Below are 20,970 nucleotides of genomic sequence, written 5' to 3'. Positions count from 1 at the left end.
AACTCAACACTTAACTTTTGATATTTTTGTCTGTTTATTTTATTCACATATAGTTGTCAATATAATTGAATTTTATGTTACTGTCAAACATGCGAGAGGTGTATCTAGCTATAAAACCAGATACATTCAACTATTTTCTACATAAGAAAAAATGTCTATACCAAGTCAGGAATATGACCATCGATGTCCATTCGTTTGCCGTGTTTTAGCTTTTGATTTTGCCATTTGATTAGGGACTTTCCGCTTTGAATTTTGCATAGAATTCTGTATGATTGTAATTTTATGTAACACTTTATGTTAAAACAGGTTTGTATGGTAGAATTAAAATAATGTTCAAAAATTGTAAAAATATACTGTTATCAATTTCAATGCATTATACTTTTCATACAATTATTTGAATTATCATCATACCATTTTCATTTGATTTTTATTTCAAAACACAACCTTCACGAATTTGTTATTAATTTGCTATTATTGTTAAGCCAAACATTAATTTGTTTTTGAATAAGCATGCGCTTGAAATCATTATAGATTTACGTTTTTTAATTAAATTTGGATCTATTGTAGTTCCAATAGTGTCAATCTCATAATTTTTTTTTCTTGTACAATGATTGAATCTACATTTACACACTTTATATGGAAAGGAAAACTAAATGCATATTCAAACTAAATTAAACATGTTAAAGTAATTTTGAAGAAAAGAACATGCCATTTTCTTAAACACTTAATGTATAATCAAACATCCCTATATTATTTCGTATATATTAAGATGGGAGGACTGTTTTCGAAACCATATAACAAGGAGATTTTAAACATTTTCAAGTGATTTGAGATTTCAAGTTTTCAGACTGTATGCACAAGCATATGATTAGTTACTAGTAAGTTATTGTGGTGAAGATGTATGATTCTATCAAAATTCGTAAAAAGTAAACAATATTTATTCCATTCAAAGTTTCTAACATTATAAGTTTGGAAATAATTACAATAATCAAATCAATAATGTATTCAAGAAATCAAAATCATTTGAAAATGTAGGGTTCGCATTAATATACGTATTTTAGCAAGCCATATTTTGTTTTCTTAAAATCGAATTAGTTAACATGTAAATAAATCATTATGTTTTATTATGTTGCTCATGTCAATATACCAGAATTGTTTACAACTGTCAATCAAGAAGGCGGTTAAGCTAGCTGTGAAACAGGGTTAATTTATCATTTATTGGGTGATGCTTGCACTGAAAAAACAAATTATACAGTTGTATTAGTTCTGTTGATTGATGAAATGTAATCTGTGAACTTACTTAGACGTACCGTATTTTTTGTAATACTTTTTTTTTCAAATTTCGTGTCTGTAATTGAAAACTTATCTATTTGGTTTTGAAACTTTTGTAAACACTATTCTTACAACACAGCATAGGGTCCGGTCCGTAGGTGGCCTGTTGCAAGTCATCTCTGTCCATATCCATTATACCCTCATTTTCTAGTGCAAATTTCCCCGACCCCAGATGGCCTCTCTTGTGACAAGACCTACCTATTGTATTTATTGTGAACTTGTTCTCGTCCTGAATATGCATTAAATATTAACACTGGACGTTAAGCAACCAACAATCAATCAATCAATACAACACAGCATATAAGAAAAAGGACAAAAAGGATACTCTCACGGCTCGGGGCTCTATTTATAAATGTTTGCATATATACTTTTTTTTTAGCAAGAATGGAACTAACTTTGAAATTTCATGAACTAAAAAAGCAATGCCAAATACAGATAAAACGGCAGTTATGATTTGGAAAGGAGTAGAGGTTATTTCAGTTGAACAATACATTTTAAGAGACTTAAACGTTATTGGAAAGGACTGATCAACTGCTCAACCACAATGTCTATTTTATAAATAAAAAGATTCATCAATACCAATTAAGACATGTAAAAACTATGTAGGAAGAGAACAAGATCAGAGGCCACTTAAATAACCGCACAGCAGATAGTCTTTCTCATAAAAACGAACAAATACACTGTCATAGATGTAATTATGGTTACTGCATCATGTATATAGAAAATTTAACATGAAACCATATGATTGAATAATTTTCTCATAACTATCATGGAACTATATCCAACGGAGTCTTGTTAATGAAAGTCGGCCATCGTCTTTTTTCATAAAAAACGGCCAAATCTTGCATTGTTTCGGAAATATAAATGATTATTTCTTTTGACCGTTTGATCAATTACAAAACTAACAAGTTTCAATTGTGTCCTCTTTTATAATGATGGAAATTAATGCACTTTTTTATACTTTGTAGTTTGGCTGGCCTCCCTCTTATTTACTTTGACACTTTAACAAAAATATAAAAATTTCAAATGTTTTGAACCAACAGTTTTGTCAGAAAAATTACACTGGTTAAATAGCAATTTGGCAAACACCAATTTTGATCATTGAGAAGCTTAATATTCCTTTTGCAACACAACGTAATTAAAACGTTTAGCTGACTTTACAGAGTTATCTCCCTGTAGTGTTAGGTACCACCTTAACCAGATACTGGTGGATATAGTTCATTGAATGTTTCCAAGCACTTGCTATCACCCCACAAAAATGGGGTTCGTGTTGCTTAGTCTTTAGTTTTCTATGTTGTGTTTTATGTACTGTTATCTGTCTGGTTGCGTTTTTTATTATTTAACCACGGCGTTTTCAGTTTATTTTTGATGCATGAGTTTGAATGTCCTTCCGGTATTTTTGGAATAATTCTAAAGCTCCTGGTAGCAAAATAAACCACGGAAATTTACATACCATTTTACATTTTTAATTCGACAGCAAATGTTCACTGAAGTAAAAATCTGTTACTGTAACTTAACATTTAACAAAATGAGTTTGAAGTTTCCTCTGGTATCGTTCGCCCCTCTTTAATTAATATCGTGGAGTATTAATTTGTCTTGTTTATGAACTCACCTAAATTAAATCTCGGACAGTTCGTCTGGTAGACACTTGTAACATTTATGATCTATTTTCTTCCTATGTCTACCCGCGAGATATCGTCAGCCTTCGTCTGATCACGATTTGTTAAAACATTGAACTCAAGGAAGTTTGAACAGTTCTGTCATCTTAATGTGACAGTGATCATTCACTTTTGGCAAATTATAATCAACTCTCAGAAATAGTATATAAAATATATATCATAATATAATTTCGTTTATTTGAAATAACGTATTTTGTTCAAATGATATCTTTATTGTTGTTTTGTTTGGTTATTCATAATTTTTTTCTCATATTTCTACATATTTTTAGTTATTATCTTTTTGATATGTTAAGTATTTTTTGTTTTTGTTACTAAACATACTTTTATAATTCTTTATAGCTTGCACATGTCATTCGACTAGAACTTTCGGTAAACTTTGATTTACAATTTCGATTTATCATTATTACATGAAGAAAGCAGTATAACATATTAATTGGTATTGATGAATCTTTTTATTTATAAAATAGACATTGTGGTTGAGCAGTTGATCAGTCCTTTCCAAAAATGTTTAAGTCTCTTAAAATGTCTTGTTCAACTGAAATAACCTCTACTCCTTTCCAAATCATAACTGCCGTTTTATCTGTATTAAACAAATAATTTGGCATTGCTTTTTTAGTTCATGAAATTTCAAAGTTAGTTCCATTCTTGCTAAAAAAAAGTATATATGCAAACATTTATAAATAGAGCCCCGAGCCGTGAGAGTATCCTTTTTGTCCTTTTTCTTATATGCTGTGTTGTATTGATTGATTGATTGTTGGTTGCTTAACGTCCAGTGTTAATATTTAATGCATATTCAGGACGAGAACAAGTTCACAATAAATACAATAGGTAGGTCTTGTCACAAGAGAGGCCATCTGGGGTCGGGGAAATTTGCACTAGAAAATGAGGGTATTGTAGCGGGCAGGGGCTTGAAATGCTTCGACCCAAGAGTTTTTACTCAAATATTATGAGTAGTTTGTATATCACAAAGTCAGTATGACAAGATATGAGCTGGTCAGTATAGGCATTTGCTAAAAGTCACATATACAAGTTTTCTATATTTTATTCATTTCAAGAATCATATATTTTCAGTTATATTCAAGATATGACAAGATTCTATTCAGTATAATACATCTAGTAATTTATCTCTACACTCAAGAGATATTTTCTTATTTATCTCTACACTCAAGAGATATTTATTAACTTATCTCTACATTCAAGAGATAATATTCAGAAAAATACATAAAAAGGCTGAGTTCTGCTATCTTAATAAGAAAATAAATTACCCTAAGAGAAAATACTAATTTCTAGTAAATTTAGTCAGAAGACCTTTTTCTAACTATTTTTGTAAAAGTTGTAACTGAGACCTCACCAGTTACATAAAAAAAATGTTTATTATTATTAGTTATATTTCAGAGCCTTTCCTGAATAACTAATAATGAAATACAGTTTATACCATTCATAAACTGTTTTGTTTATTATAATTTCCAGACCTTTAGGAAATTATCCCTTAACTGCCTACTTTCCTATTTAATTCTATTTATTACAAAAAGACAAACGTTAACAATAAACATGAACTTCAATGAACAATTTCAATAATCCTAACTTTAAAAGATAAACTAGAAATAAAACTTTGCCGCTAAAATGAAATATTCCTTTTAAACTTTGAAAACGCTAACTTTACTATTTTCCTTTACAAATTTACCTTTTAAAAAATCAAGTTTCTAAGAAAAATTAACCATTTTGACTAAAATAAATAACGAGAAAATAAAAATACCAACTGTAAGAACCAAAAGTTTTAGCAGAACCGACGACAAAGCGTCGAAATTACGTCAATGTTGGATTGTTGGAAAGTTGGAAAATTGTTGGATCGCGCGCTTGCCGTCCAACTAAATATTGAAATTCTATAATAAATTACAAAAATCACAATAATATACAATTTAAGTAAGCTTTATATAATAAACATTTTATGCATGGTACTAAACAAATTTCTATGGTAACTAAAATACAACAATATATACAGCGCCACCGGAAGTCACAATACGTAAACAACACTGCGAAAAGTTTGAGTGTCACCGGCGGATCAAAATGTGAAATATCAAGGATAATGAACATTAACATCAACAAAACATTGAAGACGTTGACTACAAACACTAAAAGGAATTACAAGGAGTATGTGAAAACAGTTGCCAACACGTAAAAATAGTGTTTTTATTGAACAAACGTCCCAAGTGATACATGGGTTCTACTGCGCATGTCAATACATTTCATTCATAAAATTCAAGCACAGGTGCGTGGAATTTACTACGATTTACTTCAGTTTCTACAATTGGATCTTCACAAAATTACAAGAAATACAATTGGATTATTCAGTGGATTATTACTATGAACTGGTAAATTATAACATGAACTTCAACTTGTTTATCAAATAAACAAATGACAGTAATTCAATATTTCTAGAAAACTCATAACATTGTAATTGTTCTTACTATACTTATTAAATGTTAATTAAAACTTATTTGCTTCAATTATCATATGTTCCAGACTACAAGCATTACATGTAGTATAATACAAGTAATTTCACACAATTGCTGTTTCCTACATAATAACATTCATAAAAATACAGAATATTAAACAGTATGCTCTATTAATACCAATTTTAAAACATACATCAAAATATCTTACAAGTCTACATACTAGACTTGCATGTCCATAACACGTCATAATAAAATACATGTACCCTAGGTTCGTACTCTACATTTTACCCCCTTTCCATTATTTGCGTCCCCGCAAATAGTTTTAACTTATGCAAAAGTTTACAATTAAAGTTTGAAATATTTTCTTCTGCTTTACATGCATTTACTTCACAATAATAGACTTAATACTCTAACAGTTAAAACTGAATGAAATTAGTTTTCTTATCAACACAAAACATCATAATATAATTCCAGATATATGTAAAAATTATACATAATTATATCCTTTTCATATATTTACAGATACACCAGAAGATTCAACATAGTGACCATCAGCATGAGGGCGGTAGATACCAGATAAACATACATAGATACCAAATGTGGAAAATTACTGAACGTTATAAACAAACTGGAACATGGCTAAGAACCAGAGGTTCTCTAAAGGAACATTTTTAGTTACCATGCAAACAGTACCAAAATATTTAAATATAAGTTCAAAATTTATACTCAAAATTTTACTTTTAACACTTAAAAGCTTTTGACTATTTCATAAATAAATTACTTTTTTATAACTTTCCAAAAATATATTTTCAGTCTAGATAAATTTCTAATAATTTCTATCTTAACCATAAATTACATGTACTTTTGATATTAACAATTCAAAAAAACAATACCATAACATTTCTATTAAAAAATTAAAAATACATGTACATCTTATTCAATCTAAAATTAATTGTCTCTTCATGTAGCTACCAGCTGGGACTTCTTCTGTTTCTTTAGTGCAACTGGAGCTATGTTGCTATATGTACAAAATGTATTGCAGGGGGTGGTTCTGGTGTCAGATCTTTTTCTTTAGTAGTCAAATGTCTTCCTATTTCTTCTTTGGATACCCCCTTTCCAGACTCTAAATGTGAGTCATGAAATTGCAGTCTTCTCATTACAATTTGGTTATTTACTTCATGTGTGGCTTCACATTTAAATTGCATCTTAGGTTCATGTTCAACTACTTCTGCTGATCCAATTACTGTATCTTGATCATACATGTATGGGTTTATAATACTACAGGTACTAGTATTACAAGTAACATTTTGGCTTATGTTGGCTTGGCTACTATTACTTTTAACTAAACATGGTGCCATTACTAATGGAAATCTTTCTGAAAATTTCTCAGTGGGTTGTAAAATGCAATCTTGAACTGTTTCAGGAGGATCATCATCAAGTCGGTCAATGAAAACATCAACAAAATGTTCTGACCTTGGGGGAATTTCATAGTAAGCTTCCCCATAAATTTTTCGTATAAATTCATTTCTTTGACCAATTTGTGTACAATGGACAGCATTACCACCAAGCAGTATAATTCCATCAGTTAACTTTATGTCAGCAGGACCCCACTGAGATTTCATCAGAACGTCTAGTCCTAACAAAGCTTCATCTTCTAAATTGGCAACTATCATTTCTGTATTAAAACATAAATTTCCTAATTTGATTTCAAAATTAGCTTTCCCTAGCTCCTTTAGGGGTTTACCATCAGCACAAGCTAACGTATTAGACTTTTCCAAGATTGGTCTATTAACATGAGGAATTTTATTAAAGGCATACACGGATAATACTGTCCGGACTGCCCCTGTATCTACAGTAAAATTTACCCCAGACCCTTGGATATGTCCTTTGACATAGACTCCATCACTTCGGAGTACTTGTCTTGCAATAACATTACTTGCAACTGATTGTTCACTTCCTAAAACTGGATTAGAACAAACTAAATTTGTATCTTCTAATGTGACAGAAGATATATTACTATTACTACTAGTTTCCTCTTTACTATTACTATTGCTACTAGTTTTCTCTTTACTATTACTATTACTACTAGTTTTCTCTTTACTTTCACTATTACTACTAGTTTCCTCTTTACTATTACTATTGCTACTAGTTTCCTCTTTACTATTACTACTAGTTTTCTCTTTACTTTTACTATTACTACTAGTTTCCTCTTTACTTTTACTATTGCTACTAGTTTCCTCTTTACTATTACAATTACTAAAAAATTTCTGTTTACTATTACTATTGCCAATACATGTATCTTCCTCTTTACTTTACTAAAAGTTATACTGCTCGTTGGCTCTTGTACACCAATATTGTCCAATTTATGACCGTTTTCATTTAACTTAAGGGCTAACTTCTGGTCAGCTGGGTTAATCCTTTCTAGTTTAATGTATATACATCTGACGGGCTACTATTAAGGTTTTGGGGAGTGTAAGGTTTATTCGTCTGTCTTGGAGGTGTGGTCTTGTTATTCCTATAATCGGTTACTCTATTGGGATTATTATAACATTTTCTGGCATAATGACCAGGTTGACCACAATAGTAACATTTTGGAATGTTTTCTGGGTTATTGGTTCTCTCCAAATTGCTATTCCTACAATTCCCATTAGGAACATAGGGTGGGGCATGGACATTAAAGGGCTGTCTGTCCAACTGTCTTTCATCATAATTGTGTACTTTTACTGATGTCTGTATCTCATCATTTCTTTTCTTGTCTAGGTACATTTGATCAAACATCTTTTGTAATGCATCCTTGGTTACTGAAATTACATCTTTTTCTGAACTTGTGGAATCTTGCTTGTTGAAATTGGTGTTTTCTTTCTTTAGTTGCCTTACTTTGGTATTTCTTCCTGAATTGCTTTCATGTGTTTCAGAAGTAGTCTCCTTATATGTAATGACCTCTTGAACTGCTTCCTCTATAGTCTTTGGGTCTTTATGAAGTTCAAGATAAATTCTAGCTTCAGTATCAGACAGTCCCATTAAAAATCTTTGGAGCAAGTCTTCCTGTCTGATTTTTGCATGTCGGTTAGAATAGGCCTTGTCGTATAAGCGTTTTAGTTCTGCAGCATAGTCTGCAGTGTCTTCATTAGATTTCTGAGTACGCCTATTAAATTGTATCTTGTATGCTCTTTTATTTTCAAAGACCCCAAATCTATTCTTAAGTTCTGTAACTAATTTTGAGTAATTATTTAGTGTTTTACTATTCAATTGGTCAAACACAAAATCCCCAGCTTCCCCTTGAAGTCTGGTTAACAATTCACCCAATTTATTTCTGTTATCCCAATTTTGTAGGTTTGCTACTGCCTCAAACCTATTAATCCATACCTCCCATTTTTCTTTTCCTGTGAAAGAAGGGAGTTTGGCATTGGAAAACCCAATTTTTGACTTTGATCGTTTACTTTGGGTTATATTATCCGTGTCAATACTATTAGTATCAATATCAGAGCATGTGTCACTAAATATTTCATCATCAGATTCATCACACTCAGATGCTGATGTAAAATTTAAATTACTATAAGATGTAAAACTTGGTTTACTTTTTCTAACTTTAGAAAATGAATTACTATTATTAGCAATTGTTATACTTTTAGCATGTTTTGGTTGCTCACTTGAAACATTACTATGCCTATATTGTTTTGTAATGCCAGTAAAAGCATTTTGAATGGCTGTTACTACTTGACCAGTCATATCTTGTATAGCTACTTTAATAGTATCTTTTACCCCAGAATCACCTTGATTTTGAGGTTCTGACTTATTTTCTATATCATTTTGCTTTCTATTTCTGGAGGACATTTTTGGAGAGCCAGTTTTTCTAGGACTTGGCCTCTTGCTTAATTTGGATCTGGGTCTGAAAATTACTGTTTCTTCTTCTTCCTCCGTCTCTATGTTAGACAAGTCATGAGAAACTTCATAAACTTGATCACTTCCAGAATGACATGGTTCGTCATCAGTGGTATAGACAGTATGGATTTCACTGTCTTCTGTTTCTGATTCATATTGGCTACTATGTCCCTTATTATAGGTGTCGGTCTTTCTTGAACGAACAGACCTTGGTTTACCCATTGCACTGTTAATCTATTACACTTCAAAAGGTTCGTATCACAGGATCCAATAAAGTTTAATGAATCCCACCGAGGATGCCAAAATTATGTAGCGGGCAGGGGCTTGAAATGCTTCGACCCAAGAGTTTTTACTCAAATATTATGAGTAGTTTGTATATCACAAAGTCAGTATGACAAGATATGAGCTGGTCAGTATAGGCATTTGCTAAAAGTCACATATACAAGTTTTCTATATTTTATTCATTTCAAGAATCATATATTTTCAGTTATATTCAAGATATGACAAGATTCTATTCAGTATAATACATCTAGTAATTTATCTCTACACTCAAGAGATATTTTCTTATTTATCTCTACACTCAAGAGATATTTATTAACTTATCTCTACATTCAAGAGATAATATTCAGAAAAATACATAAAAAGGCTGAGTTCTGCTATCTTAATAAGAAAATAAATTACCCTAAGAGAAAATACTAATTTCTAGTAAATTTAGTCAGAAGACCTTTTTCTAACTATTTTTGTAAAAGTTGTAACTGAGACCTCACCAGTTACATAAAAAAAATGTTTATTATTATTAGTTATATTTCAGAGCCTTTCCTGAATAACTAATAATGAAATACAGTTTATACCATTCATAAACTGTTTTGTTTATTATAATTTCCAGACCTTTAGGAAATTATCCCTTAACTTTATTATAATTTCCAGACCTTTAGGAAATTATCCCTTAACTGCCTACTTTCCTATTTAATTCTATTTATTACAAAAAGACAAACGTTAACAATAAACATGAACTTCAATGAACAATTTCAATAATCCTAACTTTAAAAGATAAACTAGAAATAAAACTTTGCCGCTAAAATGAAATATTCCTTTTAAACTTTGAAAACGCTAACTTTACTATTTTCCTTTACAAATTTACCTTTAAAAAAATCAAGTTTCTAAGAAAAATTAACCATTTTGACTAAAATAAATAACGAGAAAATAAAAATACCAACTGTAAGAACCAAAAGTTTTAGCAGAACTGACGACAAAGCGTCGAAATTACGTCAATGTTGGATTGTTGGAAAGTTGGAAAATTGTTGGATCGCGCGCTTGCCGTCCAACTAAATATTGAAATTCTATAATAAATTACAAAAATCACAATAATATACAATTTAAGTAAGCTTTATATAATAAACATGTTATGCATGGTACTAAACAAATTTCTATGGTAACTAAAATACAACAATATATACAGCGCCACCGGAAGTCACAATACGTAAACAACACTGCGAAAAGTTTGAGTGTCACCGGCGGATCAAAATGTGAAATATCAAGGATAATGAACATTAACATCAACAAAACATTGAAGACGTTGACTACAAACACTAAAAGGAATTACAAGGAGTATGTGAAAACAGTTGCCAACACGTAAAAATAGTGTTTTTATTGAACAAACGTCCCAAGTGACACATGGGTTCTACTGCGCATGTCAATACATTTCATTCATAAAATTCAAGCACAGGTGCGTGGAATTTACTACGATTTACTTCAGTTTCTACAATTGGATCTTCACAAAATTACAAGAAATACAATTGGATTATTCAGTGGATTATTACTATGAACTGGTAAATTATAACATGAACTTCAACTTGTTTATCAAATAAACAAATGACAGTAATTCAATATTTCTAGAAAACTCATAACATTGTAATTGTTCTTACTATACTTATTAAATGTTAATTAAAACTTATTTGCTTCAATTATCATATGTTCCAGACTACAAGCATTACATGTAGTATAATACAAGTAATTTCACACAATTGCTGTTTCCTACATAATAACTTTCATAAAAAATACAGAATATTAAACAGTATGCTCTATTAATACCAATTTTAAAACATACATCAAAATATCTTACAAGTCTACATACTAGACTTGCATGTCCATAACACGTCATAATAAAATACATGTACCCTAGGTTCGTACTCTACAGTATAATGGATATGGACAGAAATTTTGCCTTGCAACAGGCCACCTACGGACCGGACCCTATGCTGTGTTGTAAGAATAGTGTTTACAAAAGTTTCAAAACCAAATAGATAAGTTTTCAATTACAGACACGAAATTTGAAAAAAAAAGTATTACAAAAAATACGGTACGTCTAAGTAAGTTCACAGATTACATTTCATCAATCAACAGAACTAATACAACTGTATAATTTGTTTTTTCAGTGCAAGCATCACCCAATAAATGATAAATTAACCCTGTTTCACAGCTAGCTTAACCGCCTTCTTGATTGACAGTTGTAAACAATTCTGGTATATTGACATGAGCAACATAATCAAACATAATGATTTTATGTGACAGTAATAGAAATCCAGCAGAAAATGTTTCTTAAAATACAGAGCATGCGCGTATTTGCAACATGTACAAGTTTCGCCTTAAAACCGGAATAGCTAATACACGCGCTTTGTCTAACCAAAATGGCCTTGATACATTTCTACAGAAAAATGAAATGCATCAATTAATAACAGGATGTATTTGTCTAGAGTTGTAACAACATGCGATTGGTTAATACAGCCTATGGCGCTTATTTGAATAATCGTTCAACCATTCAAATACTACATATAAATATCAAAGTTCTCAAAGACCGTGGCATAGTCTGCATGATGGCTCAGCATCACAAGGTAAGATTTCAAAGTATTCAGTAGAATGTAGTTTTTTCCTTTGCTTTTGTGCATGTTTTACATGTCTTTGAATAATGATGATAGTACAGAACTATTGTCATGGAACTTCTGTTTAATATGTCCTTTTATAAACTAATTCGATTTTAAGAAAACAAAATATGGCTTGCTAAAATACGTATATTAATGCGAACCCTACATTTTCAAATGATTTTGATTTCTTGAATACATTATTGATTTTGATTATTGTAATTATTTCCAAACTTATAATGTAAGAAACTTTGAATGGAATAAATATTGTATACTTTTTACGAATTTTGATAGAATCATACATCTACACCACAATAACTTACTAGTAACTAATCATATGCTTGTGCATACAGTCTGAAAACTTGAAATCTCAAATCACTTGAAAATGTTTAAAATCTCCATGTTATATGGTTTCGAAAACAGTCCTCCCATCTTAATATATACTAAATAATATGGAGATGTTTGATTATACATTAAGTGTTTAAGAAAATTGCATGTTCTTTTCTTCAAAATTACTTTAACATGTTTAAATTAGTTTGAATATGCATTTAGTTTTCCTTTCCATATAACGTGTGTAAATGTAGATTCAATCATTGTACAAGAAAAAAAATTATGAGATTGACACTATTGGAACAACAATAGATCCAAATTTAATTAAAAAACGTAAATCTATAATGATTTCAAGCGCATGCTTATTCAAAAACAAATTAATGTTTGGCTTAACAATAATAGCAAATTAATAACAAATTCGTGAAGGTTGTGTTTTGAAATAAAAATCAAATGAAAATGGTATGATGATAATTCAAATAATTGTATGAAAAGTATAATGCATTGAAATTGATAACAGTATATTTTTACAATTTTTGAACATTATTTTAATTCTACGACACAAACCTGTTTTAACATAAAGTGTTACATAAAATTACAATCATACAGAATTATATGCAAAATTCAAAGCGGAAAGTCCCTAATCAAATGGCAAAATCAAAAGCTAAAACACGGCAAACGAATGGACATCGATTGTCATATTCCTGACTTTTCTTATGTAGAAAATAGTTCAATGTATCTGGTTTTATAGCTAGATAAACCTCTCGCATGTTTGACAGTAACATAAAATTCGATTATATTGACAACTATATGTGAATAAAATAAACGGACAAAAATATCAAAAGTTAAGTGTTGAGTTGACATGATCATCTGATTCTTGCTTATCATAACAATAGATATGTCAGTTATAATTATGCGAACGACTGGAATATAATTGAATTCACATAATATGTTTTACGTAATTTTATTATTTACAGATATATTTTGTTTTGTTGATTGTCATATTTCTATCAAGTAATACGTGCTATGCACAGTTCATATTAGATGGCGACACAGCATTTTTCGACGATGGAGGTAATTAAATGATAAATTTTTACATGGTTATGAACATCGAATATTACAGATTTGCATATCCATTACATATCAAAGTTGTAATAGTATGATGTTTTATACACACCCTTGATGATGATAACAGATGTCAGATCAAAGACTTCCTCACCTGTTTAATTGTCGGAATAAATATATTGTTTGTGATAAGAAGATTTTAATTGTAATCTGATACATTGGTTATGTGTGTATTTTTCTTCAAACAAACACACATGACTTCATTTATCTACATTATCTATTTATGATTGGATTTATTTCTGTTAAGTTTATTTAAAATATTACTCTCACTCATGATAAAACACTAAATGACGATTTTAATTGATTTTTACTAAATATATTTTTGGAGCTGGTGCTGGGACGGATATACTAGGTGGTACAGGGACTGATTTTTCAGCTCTTTCGGCTCTTTTACCACTGTTACTTCTTGCACCCTTACTATTTGCGGCAACAACATCCACTGCTACAGCAGCACAGGCTGTGCCAGCACCGGTTGCAGCAGCACCGGTTGCAGCAGCAGCGGCTGCGGTTGCACCTGTAACACCACAAACCATAACAGTTTTAGTCCCTGCTGCGACTAGTAAGTATAGTTTCTTATGTTTGACAATCCTATTATACATTGGTCAACAGCATAACAAATATGTTCACTTGAAAAAGCTCGTAATGAAAATCTGAAAAATACAGCGTTTTTCTAAGAGAAGCCATGACATGAGTTCACAGTATTTTTTGTATGCTGATTAGGATAAAGTTTGATAAAATCTTCTGGAAGCTTATGATTTTATTTACCTTTAAAGTTCCATACATCCGATCAACTGCACAAAATAAAAGACTTAATCAATAGCTGGTCAACAAATACATGTAAATGTAGGAACATCAACTGATGTGTATTATAAAAATGTCAATGCGTTTATTGTACACCAATTTGGTCTGTTGTGGAAACTTGAATCATTGACAATCAAACTACATTTCGTTGTCAAAACAATGCATGTAGCTTCTGTACTTCCGATTCATTTAATCATTGTCATTAATTTGTAACGTTTCTGAAATTACGGTATTGCTTGATATTTTTTTTTTTATAAATTATGTTTTTTGAAAAAAAATTAACCCATATGGTTTTTTTTTTCCATTTAAATAGCGCCATGTGTTTCGGAAACTTGCCCAGCTGGATTCATGGTCTTACCAAACCAGGCAAGTAGTACAAGCTGTTATTCTGATAGTGGTATTGCTACACCGATGACTATTAGAACGTGGAATGCAGCTCTGGTGAGTGTGTTAATTATTCACTATTTGGAAGACGTTGTTGTTACTTCGAACACAATCAAGAACCAAAAACCGTTTAATATATTATATATTCTGTAGGCAGAATATAAGATTACATTATAGATATATTTGATGTTTTTATTGAACAAGTGACATTATAAAATTCTTAATACCTGACTTAAGTAATTTCCTACGTTATCATTACATAAGAAGTGTTATGAATGACTGTATTATCTGCTTGTATATACGACGAATGACAACTTTCAAACCCTTTTGTAAAAGTGTATGTACAATGTTCTTGATCATGTCACTGAAGTTGTTCCTATATTTCACCTATAAAGTTCATTTGTTGAAAGTCTGGTTAATTTACGGTAATAGAAAGAGATAATTTGTTTTATGTTTGAAGAGCATTTGACGCTTTTTATGATGTTGATCGCAGTCGAGATCAATTGGACATAATTTAATCTTTTCAACACAATAATAGTTTGATAATAGAGTATGATAGTAGAAACAACTACCTGAATGGTCTTTGCCGTAATACTGGGACATAATTGGAGTCACGAGATGCATTATATGGGAGACATATGAAGATGAATAAGGAGTTTATTATGAAAAACAAAAACTGCTGAAACTTGAAAAAAAACTGGCTGGGAATAAACATGATAAACGATGACTAGTTTTGACAATTCAAGAACACTTTTTTTTCAAATAACAACTATCTATATATTCACATACAGATTTTGTGACATCAATGTACGAATATCATCTTACTAAATTTCAGTTGGCTTGTGCCAGCACACCGGGTGCCTACCTGTGGAGACCAAACACTGAAGAAGAAGCCGCTGCTGTTAGAAATAAATATAACATTCGTAAGTTGAGAATTTTATTGTATTTTCTATTAAAATAAAGTTATTCATGTATTCAGTCATCTCGAATTACGAAATAAATGTGATAACAAAGATAACAAAACATGTGATAGCAAATATAATCCGTTAGCAAGATGTTTGAACTAATATATTAATCTGTATTACGATACAATTATCTCTTCCCAAAGACGACCGAACACTAAAGACAGTTCACAGGTTATGTAGCTGCTGGAGGAAGATGGATGCATTATTTATTTTTTTCTAAATAAAAGAACAAATGTGTAAGACAGTCATTTAAAGATCAAAATTAGTTCTGTATTTAATTGTTCAATTAGCGCAATGCAAATTGTGTAACACAAAAAGGTAAACATATTCCCTCGACAGCGGCTCGATCTACTTTAACTGTCCCTTATCTAAACCCTAACGCAATCATTGTATAAGGTCATGTGTTGCGTTCAAAGCAATTGTCTGAATTGATCATTTTCTTAATGTTGAATTTGTGTAATCTAATTACATAGACAAATAAGGGGGATAGTTCCACTACAGCTAACTGTAACATTTCTCAACCATAAGGCATTCATTTAATAAGGCAGTATATTGTTATTGTCGCAACCAAATAATACAGGAACATCTATTTTAACATCATTTCAACAGGTTTTTTTTTTTATCATTTTTGCAGTAATATAGTATTTCAAATCATTGTATCACATGTTCCTCAAAACGTGGTGTACAGTACAAACAGTCTTCATTTAAACAAGAACTGACATTATAATAGAACTTGCAAAAGATAAGCCAACTAAATTAATTTAAATTGAGTTTAATATTGTTAAATGTGTGTATCTGTGTATCAGTGTAAGTCCTGGAATTATAGTATCCGAATCATAGTGTTTCCCTGTATGCACGCTTACACAAACCACATCTTGCCCTGAACATTACCGACGATGAACATATCGTAGCTCATGGATTATTTATATGTATGTCCTGTCGTACCTGACGGAAGATTTATATGTGTGTCATTTCGTACAAAATTTCTCATATTGAAAAAATTAACCATAGTAAGTTCTTTAATTGATTACATAAAATGCATATTCCTTTGCACACATTTTTTATTCATTGCTTTTTTCTTGGAATAATTTTAAATTCTTTGCATTTCACTACAAAACAGCTGTTAACCACTATAAAAGTTCAATTCATCACAGATCTTTAGACATTTTGCTAATTTGAATTTTTGCCAGATATTCAGAATCCTCTGGTTTTATCGTTGTAGTACATTTAAAAAACATGTCCATTTCCACCTACTTTTCTTTTCATAATTTTATTACTTATAGTTTAAAAGGTTATATTTGAAATTTTGTTTTATAAAATCCTTGTTATTGTGTCATTGTTTTTAAAAGAAAAAAAGGTGTCAATGTTAAATACATGAAAAATGTAGAGAGAATCATATCCCGCCAAATTTTCAATGGCTTATATCTAAAAAAAATATTGACAAATAAACAGTAGAGAACAAAACAACATTTACCACTTTCTACATGTAGCTCTGATAAATTCTCACTCAAAAAAGAAATAAGTTCCAATTAATTCCATAATGTAAAGATAATCTCTGATTATATTGACATTAAGTCAGAAATCTTGAAAACTTAAATCTTTATTTCACGAGTGTATATAGTGTTGTCTATTATTTATGAACTACGGAGACGATTTCAGGAACATATTTATAACATGTATAATAAATCTTCTGATTTTCGATGAAACTCATTCAAATTTCCTTTATTTTTACAGCAAATACAGACATTGTATGGACCGGTGCAAATGATATAGCCTTGGATCAGACCTACATATTTGCCATAGAAAATAGTCAATTCAATTTAGTTGCTCCCCCATTTGGAACAGGTAAATTTTACTTTTTTATGATAATTCAGGAAAAGCATATGTTCACATCATACAGATAAGCAATTTAGTTTTTACGTCAATTTTTGATGGTGTTATAAACCTTCGATTTTATTTTGACACAATTTAATCTTCTCAAGAGGAGCAAAATCATACTATCGGGAAAATTGACATAAATAGATATGACTGGAATGAGACAACAAACAAACGACAAACACACGCAAGTGTCATTCATTTGGGGTTTATGACACTTGAACACATATCGATGACTATTGGGGACAGAACCGTTATCTATTATACATAAACGTTAAAACAGCACTGAAACTGTGAAAAGGAGTGGGTTTTTCTTTTAAGGAAACATTGCTATTTCAGTTTAGGATATCCATAACATTATTTTGTTTGACTAGTATAAGTATTTTTCTGCCTGGATCAAGATGCTTAATTGGATAGCGGCAGAGCATTTTTTTCAATTTTATTTTCCAAATATATATATGGACTGTAAACTTTTAGTATATTTACTAGCCTAGAGGAATATTATTCCATCTTTTTGGAAAAAAAATCGAATACAACAGCGCCTCTGGGATAATAGTTAAGAACAAGTTATTTGTGATATCTTCAACAAGACGAGGCAACGTTTATTTTGAAGTTGGTTCATTACTTTTGTAGGAGGGTTGAACAAGACTATCTTTTATATTGGTTTGCTTCCTTTTGTGGTAATTTAAAAGACATAATGCGAATTAAATAGACGGTAAATGATTTCAGGTACAGTTACTGTTGCGACAAATGACTGTGTGGGAATACAGTTCACCGGCACCTGGATGTGGTCTAACGCGGACTGTACAACTCCTCTTCGCTTCATATGCGAGTATCCACGAGTAAGTATGATCCTTTATTTAGCTTATGTGTGGAAATAATCTATTTCCGTAAAAAAAATACATTAATATATAACTACAATTAACACATTCTGAAGATTTTAGTACAAGTCTCCAATAGGACAATCACAAGACAAAGCATGCAATGAAAGATGCATGTCTTAACAATAACACTGTGTTCTATGGGGTATAGTAGTATTTTAACACTTATTGTGATAACTCTGTTTTAAATAATCCGATTACATTTAAAATAGTTAATGTCGAGTCTTGTAGATTATTTACAGCTGTCTGCGAAAATGGCATTGCTCCTTTGGGTCACTCATTGTGAATTATTTGTCAATTTGAAGAATGTCTATCTTATCTTGTGTTGCTTTAGGATATCATTTTCATAAAAAGATTATTGATAAAGAAGTATTTGTATTTAAATCTAAGCTCTGGACTTCTCTCCAATATAATGTAAATTGTTAACGTCAAGTCACAAAGAGCAGAAAGTAAGAAAAATACCAGTTTTATGTGGTCACAAATTCAGCCGACAAGGGTGCCAGAGAAACAAACTAGTATATGTTCTTTATAATTAACAAATATTTTCTAATCTATACATATTTACATAAATGAGGCCGTTAGTTTTTTCGTTTGAATTGTTTTGCGTTGTCATTTCGGGGCCTTTTATAGCTGACTATGCGGTATGAGCTTTGCTCATTGTTGAAGACCGTACGGTGAAGTATAGTTGTTAATTGCTGTGTCATTTTGGTCTCTTGTGGAGAGTTGTCTCATTGGCAATCCTACCACATCTTCTTTTTTATATATACCTGTGATCTTAATTTTTGACTTAAATGTTAGTTATTTGTATGTGTCTCTTACTTCATAGTGTTGTATTTTTCAGAGAGTTTGTCCATAGAGAGTTTGCTGCAATCGTAGTACGTCCTGGAAACTTTATTGTTGCTGCCAGGTGTAATAAAAACATTGAAGCAGATTTTAGTTTTCTTTAAAAAAAAAAACCAGAAAGAATATATCAAGTTATCAAAGTAACCAGGATTATAATTTAGAACGCCAGACGCGCGTTTCGTCTACATAAGACTCATCAGTGACGCTCATATCAAAATATTTATAAAGGTGTTATCATACACTTTAAGACGCAGAAAAGTTCGAGCAACGAGAAAACCCGACCTTTCCGAACCCTAACCACTCGAAAAGGCCAACATAAAAAAAAGAAACTTTGCACAGTGCTAATTGTGACGCTAACACACATTTTTGGATATAGAGCTTTCATTGTAATGTGTACTAGTGTTTGTCTGTTTGTCTTTGTAAGCCATGGCGTTGTCAGTTTTTTTTATCTATGCATTTGACTATCTGGTTTCTTTGCCCCTCTTTTCTCGAAAATAGTCCCATACTTGCCGACAAATTGAAAATAGCCACCAATAGGCAATATGTCTGGTCCAATATAATGGTGAACTTAATAACTTTATAGTAACAGCATGAATTTTGCAAAGTGATAGTTATGACGCTGACAAAGGGGTATGGTTATGGAGCCATTACCAAAAAAAAATCCCGTGAGGCCACCAAATTCAAAATGGCCACAAATAATTTTAAAAGAAGGTAAACCCAATGTTGGTGTAGTTAATCTCTTTAATGTAACAACCAGAAACATTGTACAGTGTTAGTAATGAGTTTTTTAAACCCTTTTGAACAAGAACAATTCCAATATGGTCACCAAATTCAAAATGGCCACCAATAGTCAATATATAGTTCAATATATTTGTCGATTGACCACTCTATAGTAAATGCATGAAACTTTGCATAGTGTTAGTTATATTGATAATGAAAATTTTCTAAAATAAAGGCATCTTATTTAATCCATAAAAAGCATCTGTACCCCATTCATTGTTATCTTTTGTTAGCTTGATTCAGTCTGGATCCAACATTCGGGATTGTTCATATTTTCAGTCGAAATTAACAATAGAACAGCTGCTGATGTATAGTTGTACAAAGAAGAAGACCAGAAACCCATAGTTTGTTCTTATTTGGAAATTATTATCCACTGTAAGACTATAAAACAAGATCTAGTAAACACTTTCTCCAAACATTGACTTCTTGTACTTGTTTTCTATGACAGAGTGTTATTAATGTCTACTTCGATGGCCAATAGTGCCTGTTGCCGTTATATCCAAGAAGCCATTGTATGCACTACCAATCTATCGCATAATGTTTTCTCTTTGTCTTCTGTAGATAATTCAATAGATCAAAAGATTCATTTCATGGAACCTGTATATTTTTTATCCAACATTTTTCATAGGATGTTCGAGGGTTTTCTTTTCAAACATTTGACCAATCTGAAACTATTTGTAATACTTTTAAACCGGAGAGTTGAGCAAATCACCCGTCAGCAG

General features: G+C 31.0%; 1 long non-coding RNA gene across 1 annotated transcript; it reads left to right on the top strand.

Moving 5' to 3' along the window:
- The first annotated feature begins 13,437 nt into the window (after positions 1-13,437).
- LOC134695599 (uncharacterized) lies at positions 13,438-14,931 on the top strand. Its single transcript, XR_010102822.1, has 3 exons — positions 13,438-13,668; positions 14,048-14,278; positions 14,834-14,931. It is a non-coding gene; the product is annotated as an uncharacterized LOC134695599 (long non-coding RNA).
- Positions 14,932-20,970: the final 6,039 nt, after the last annotated feature.

This window comes from Mytilus trossulus, chromosome 14, assembly GCF_036588685.1.
Source record: "Mytilus trossulus isolate FHL-02 chromosome 14, PNRI_Mtr1.1.1.hap1, whole genome shotgun sequence".
Lineage (NCBI taxonomy): Eukaryota > Metazoa > Mollusca > Bivalvia > Mytilida > Mytilidae > Mytilus > Mytilus trossulus.
The sequence above is the reverse complement of the archived record's forward strand: the minus strand, read 5'-3'. Positions and strand labels throughout refer to the sequence as shown.